Source organism: Girardinichthys multiradiatus, chromosome 9 (genome assembly GCF_021462225.1).
Source record: "Girardinichthys multiradiatus isolate DD_20200921_A chromosome 9, DD_fGirMul_XY1, whole genome shotgun sequence".
NCBI lineage: Eukaryota > Metazoa > Chordata > Actinopteri > Cyprinodontiformes > Goodeidae > Girardinichthys > Girardinichthys multiradiatus.
In genome coordinates this window covers 48,712,184-48,718,624 of record NC_061802.1, presented here as the reverse complement: position 1 = coordinate 48,718,624, position 6,441 = coordinate 48,712,184, and the positions used below count along the sequence as shown (strand labels likewise).

The 6,441-nt window shown below is 36.4% G+C and overlaps 1 protein-coding gene across 1 annotated transcript in view; it reads left to right on the top strand.

Annotated features, from left to right (window-relative positions):
• Nucleotides 1-841: 841 nt before the first annotated feature.
• ptprfa (protein tyrosine phosphatase receptor type Fa) overlaps nucleotides 842-6,441 on the top strand; it is a 351,241-nt gene continuing 345,641 nt past the window's right edge. The window contains exon 1 of the mRNA XM_047374177.1: nucleotides 842-1,173. The gene's annotated coding sequence lies outside the window, so the exon portion shown is untranslated. The remainder of the gene's footprint in view (nucleotides 1,174-6,441) is intronic.

The following is a 6,441-nucleotide window of genomic DNA, read 5'->3' as shown; positions in this document are numbered from 1 at the left end:
AGGAGAGGTGGAAAATATAAAGACTGATAGAGGAGTAAAGCTAAGAGCAGAGAAAGAGCAGCTGAGTGTTAGATAAAGGAGGAGAGTAAAGAAGACAGACATTACTACTGCTGTTTATTTGTTTTAATACTCTGCTAGCAACAGTGTGGATAGATTTTTCCTGCTATTACACTTGATTTTTATATTTTAATTATGAATAAATATTTTAAAATAAATGAAACGGTAACTGTACCAATGCTTTCATTAAATCTTGATAACATTTATTTCTCTGAGCTGGAAATGTCTCCGGATTTAATTTCAGAAAAAATCCTAAAACTATAACTGAAACTAATAAACACTCAACTGAAACTAAGCATTTTCAAAAAATAAAAACTAAACTAAACTAGCAAAAAATACTAAAAACTAATTAAAACTAAAATAGAATTGAAAATGTGAAGTCAAAACTAAATAAAAGTTAAAACTAATGAAAATTGTAAAACTATTCAAACATTTAAAAAAATAATGTTCAGGGCAATTACACTATTTTTATGTACACAGCAACAAAGTAGAGTCTGTGATGATGAGGAACCTCAAACTTTCCAATTCCAGGTATAATTTTAGAGTTACTTCAATTAGTAGAATTCGAATTCGAGTTTAAATACAACATACACAGAAACGATTATTAAACGACTCATCAAAAAGATTATGTGAATTAAAATGTAGTTTCAAACAGAATTCACTACATGTCTATGTGCTGCTACCATTTCAGTGAAGTATAGGCAATTAGGAGAAGCTCTTTGAAATGCGTTGTTATAGTTGGTTAGCTATTTGGCTTTGACGTTTAAACCCACAGCCTAATTTTAACCAGTGTTTCCGGATAAAGCCGAATGTAGCCGAAAAGTCATGAAGGTTGGACATGGACGGAGTGAAGCGGGTGCATTTGGCGAAAATCAGCAGACGTGTATTGTGAGCGCGTCCTGCTGTTGCGATCTCCTCAGTCCTCGGCCGAGCGCAAGATATGCCTCACTTTCCGGGCAGTGCGTTTCCCATCTTCGTCCCAGTTTATTACAAATCATCAGAGCAAGCGTGCCCTAACTGAAAGAATTCCGAGGCTTTGTAATTTAGGCTACAGGAAATCCCAGCTCGACCTTTTCTTTTTTTTAAGGGGAAATGACCAGAGAACGCTGGAACAAGGTAAGTGAAAGGATAATTTTTGTTTTAGCCTAGTTACACAGTCAGGTGTCAGAAACGCATTTTGACATCTGTCAAACAACGCCCTGAATAATTTACACGCTGTGTGGGATAATGTTTTAGAAAGTCCCTGACACTGCTGAGCAGCCTGAACTGTTTAAAATGTTTAAAAAAATAAACACAACTAACAATATGGCTGTACTTTCAGTTGGCAACACAAACTAAACCCTTTATTTAAAATGTCCAATTATAATATCAGATGTAGGATTTATCAGAATCTTAAATTTTATAAAAAAGCTTTACAAATATAACCGATTCCATATATTTTTAAGACATATTCTAGCTAAAATATTTTAAGAATTGCATTTTGTCAAGTTTGTTTTAGACAAAAACATAAATATACTGTACACTGAAAAGCTAAACTGGATTTCCTTTAAAATTATTGCTCTTTTTTCTTATTTAAAAATTCTATTTCAATTCAATTCAGTTTAACTATATTTTTTACGTTACATACATGCTTGCATACATAGGCCTATACTATACTGCCAAAAATACTGGGTCACACCACCAAATCAATGAATACCAGTTTTCCCAATCACTTCCATGGCTGCGGGTTTTTGGTGTGGAGAAACTTGACCGGTACACAAAGTCTTGACTTTGACCTTCTTGAACACCATTAGAATTAATTAGAGCGAAAGCTGTAGTTCTGGTTTTCTCATCCAACTATAAACACCCTGCTATACCTTGTGGAAGAATAGTTAGTTGATATTGCTATTAAAGTAGACACAGATACTTTTGGCAATATAATGTGTATATATATATATATACATATATATATATATATATATATAAATTGAGAGCAAATGAGGGAAATGCCTTGCGAAGGAATGGACAGAGAAAATTTAGTTTATTGTTCATAATAATTTTTAAAGTTGCTTGGATTTATTATTTGACAAAGACAGAGAATAGATAAATATATATAATAGTGTGTCACGTCTTGCAGGACATCATTTCACAAGCACCAAAATGTATGATGTGGTGGTACCTTTCCTATTGTGAGGCTTTATACTTCACTGCTACAGTATAATTCTTGTCTTTTTTATATAGTTCCATTTATCTTTTTTACAGCAATCAAGTATCACAGTACAAAGCTCTGTGAATATACAGTGCAAATTCATAAAGTTAAAGAAACTGTAGAACGCAGTATGTTTGTTTGCCTATATGTTGCTGTGTGAATAAAACTATTGGCAATGTGCTTTGAAGAAGCTGTAAAATGATATAAGTATGGACAATTTCTATTTTACTCTTCACAGTGAAGCCAAAGTATGCAGGTATTAACCAACATATTTGGAGGATGTTGATTGTCTGTGGGTGCCATTGGCTATGGATTGCCATTGTTAATTCTACATTTATTTAATTGCTGACCTCTGAACCTTCATGTACTCTCTCTGAAACAGATGCCTCCTGCAACTGCCTATCCTTAACCAAAAGGGTACAGTGGTAAAGATTGGGCTCAAAATGGTTTAAATACTTTATGTTTACACACAAAAGTTTGTGTATTCTCAGCACAAACTAAATGAAGGACAACAACAAGATAGTTGGCATTTGTGATCAGTGAAGCAAAACTCCGGACCATTCATTTTTACTATGGGGAAAACTTTCTTAATTGTGGGTTGTGGTGTGTGTGGTGGTCAAGACCAGTGTTCAGTCTATCGTCTACCAGCCATGATAGAAAATCAGTGTGAGAAAACAAAAACACTGAGTACACAACATCGACTACTGTTGCTGAATCAGATATCAAGCAGATTTGGACAGCTTGAACCTCACCGAGTGTGCAGTGAAGATTTTGTGACAGGTAAATAAATAATGTTCGTCTAAGTTTGTTGTAATAATATTCTGGAAAGTAGTCTGCCAAGACCCTGAGCTGATCAGTTGATTCTGAGCTGGGTAGCGGCACTCAGCGCTGTGATCTACATTCAGCAAGCTGCATTCTCATACCTTGACCAGCTAGATGTAGGCTGCAGTTTACCTTTACTGTTATACTGTAAATGTATTATCTAATAATATACCTATTATGTAATTATGCAATAAAAGGCAATATTGAACATATTATGGATTTTTGCCTATGTTGTGGCTATAAAAAAATTGTTGTGCGGCAAATCGTCCGGATTTGCGCTAAACAAACCAAAAGGCAGTATGTATGGATCCACCTTGTTGATCACCAAAATTTTCTTGAGGTACATGGCCTTACCAAGGAGGCTGTAACGACTCTAGATACCTATCCATGGGCGAAAAAGTATGCGATGTTGCAATCTTGTGAAAAGTAAGAAGCGATTGTAGACACCCGAGATGGTGGACCAGAAGTGAAGCTGCGACTTCAGTGACGTCAATGAAAACCCCATTGGGAGGAAACAGACTGGAAGTGCTGTGGTAAAAGTTCAACCATCTCACAAGGAGAAGTCTGAGTTTTAAAACACCCACGATCCCTACAGGTGCGACACCAAAAAGGCTGTAGTTCTAGTCGAACGTACTCCTGGATCAGTGCTTCTTTGTTCTCTTTGTGTCTCTGCTCTGTTCTCTCTAACCCTCAGTCGGTCGTGGCAGATGGCCGCTCACACAGAGCCTGGTTCTGGTTCTGCTGGAGGTTTCTTCCTGTTAAAAAGGAGTTTTTCCTCTCCACTGTCGCTACATGCATGCTCAGTATGAGGGATTGCTGCAAAGTCAACGCCAGTGACTGTCCACTGTCTCTACATGCTCATCCGGGAGGAGTGAATGCTGCAAGTCACTGACTGGATGCAATCTGCCGGGTTTCCTTAGACCGAAAAACGTTTTATCCAATTTGAATAAATAACTGAATCTGACTGCACTGTTCAATAGTTACGATTAATTGGAATGTATGTACCTGACTGTTGTGAAGTGCCTTGAGACAACATGTGTTGTGAATTGGCGCTATATAAATAAAACTGAATAGAATTGAATTGAATTCTAGTTAAATTTCAGCAATATTAGGATGAATAGAGACAGAGATCCTTGGCTTTGGTCTGTTCGAGGTCTCTTGCTACTAGAAAGATTTTTTTCTAGTCTGTTGTTGTCAACTACTGGATCCAGTAATATGTGAACTGGCAATTGGAAAAATAATTTTTGGGAGATCTTGAAAGTTTAGTTGCATTGTTACAGACTTTTTAGTTAACTCATACAGGTGGGTCTAAATCAGTGACAATATTGTTAATTTGTTAAAGTAATTAAATTAAAAAAATGGAACTGGTATATAAATTTATTGCCCACACAATCTATTTCAAGTGCATATTTATTTTAATTGGTTTACAGGCAATAAAAATGCCAGACTCAGCTTTCTTAAAACTTTGAATATAATCAGTTTTTATTTTTTATATTGAATTTCTAAAATAAATTAATATTTCAATGATACTGAATTTATTTAGATGTGCTTGTACAAACACTTTATTTACTGCCTAATGCAGAGCTATGTCAGCTCTAAAGTTTTCTGTAATCTGGAGACTTAAGTTTTAACACAATATCATCATGAATATTCAAGGTTGTGAGAGCATTTCAACCTGGACAGACTCACAAAGAGAAGACAGGGATGTAATTAGAAAAGTTTATTAGTGAATGTTTATTTCTTTGGCGATCGGACCCCAGTGGAAGACGTGAATGCTGAGAATGACATGCGCTTGAATGAACATCTTAACGTTAGATTTAGAGATGTCTTCCCCCCTGGAATCCGATCCTGGTGTTGGAGGGAGGCCTGAGGAGATTTGGAAGGAGTTTGGAAGCCAAAGCTCAGTGAAATCCATTTTTCTAGAATGAGACAAATTCCTGATGAGTTAAAAACACTCAAGACAGCATAAAGCCATCCTGCAAGTTAAACCGACAATAACATCCGAATCAGATACAATCTATCAGCACAACCACTTTGCATAGGCTGCAAACCTGGTGAACCACTAATTTGGGCTTGTTTCTCAACTATCATTCTGAGCACTTGTACATATAAAGGATTAACTGTAAAGTTCTCTGTATATCATTGTACCACAACCATTATCTAAAGCACAGCAGCAGGTGAAAGAACAAAATATTTGACGAATTAATGTCCTGATATCTAGAATTGCACTTTTACAATGAATTTTAATGACAGCAGCTACTATGCTGTTCTTCAAAAAAGTTTAAATGTTGTCCTTGATGCCTTTTTTACTAGTTGGGTTTTATTGAGTACTTGTGAGTGCTCATTGTAATAACCCTTAGATAGGCCCGTTATGTCTACGTTTGGCAACATTTTTCCAACATTTCCAGCATTTCAACATTCAGCGAAGTATATTACAAGTTACTATGTTTCTGTAAAATAGAAGAGCCCTGGATAGGTTTGCCAGTCCATCACAGCTCAAATAAGCTATGTGACCAAATACTGTATATAATTTAGTCACACAGTAACAATTAATAATTTCTCAAATTCATAAATATTTAAATGGCACATTTGTTTGCCAGAACAATGAGCCAGAGGAACTGAACTACAAAAATGTCAGGTATTCAGTGTAGTTTTTGTTTTTTGTTTTTTAACAGTAAACATTACAGTACAGTAATGTGCAGACTCATCTGTTATTAAAAAAACAGTTTTCTGTACAATATGAAAAAAATAATTTTAAAGGCTTTTAAATCCTTTTCACACTTACAGACCAGTTTTGGTCTATATAAAGTAGAACTGCAAAGCATTGGTCTGACTTCCTTGTCATTGTAGCTCCACAGGCTCCTCTTTTAGCCCTGTTTTAAGGTGTGTCTGGTGGCATCGCGTAGTCTTTTTTTTTTTTTTTTAGAGCAACTATGTTTGTTGCCGTCTCTCTAACTGCCATTGAGGGACTTCACACCCTGGCCCTCTCCAGGTAAAAGATTGCTCCACTTTAACCCATTTGGCTATTTTGAGTTTGATAGCAGAGATACATTTATTTAGTGCAGCAGAAACAAGACAAAAATGGCTAAAAGAATGCAAAACTGTCTATGTAGTAATACTATTGAAAACAGGGCTGCACGGTGGGGCAGTTGGTAGCACTGTTGCCTTGCAGCAAGAAGATCCTGGGTTTGACTCCCGGCCAGGGGTCTTTCTGCATGGAGTTTGCATGTTCTCCCCGTGCATGCGTGGGTTCTTACCGGGTACTCCAACTTCCTCCCACAGTCCAAAGACATGCCGGTTAGGTTAATTGGTCTTTCTAAATAGCCCTTAGGTGTGAATGAGTGTGTGCATGGTTATTTGTCCTGTCTGTCTCT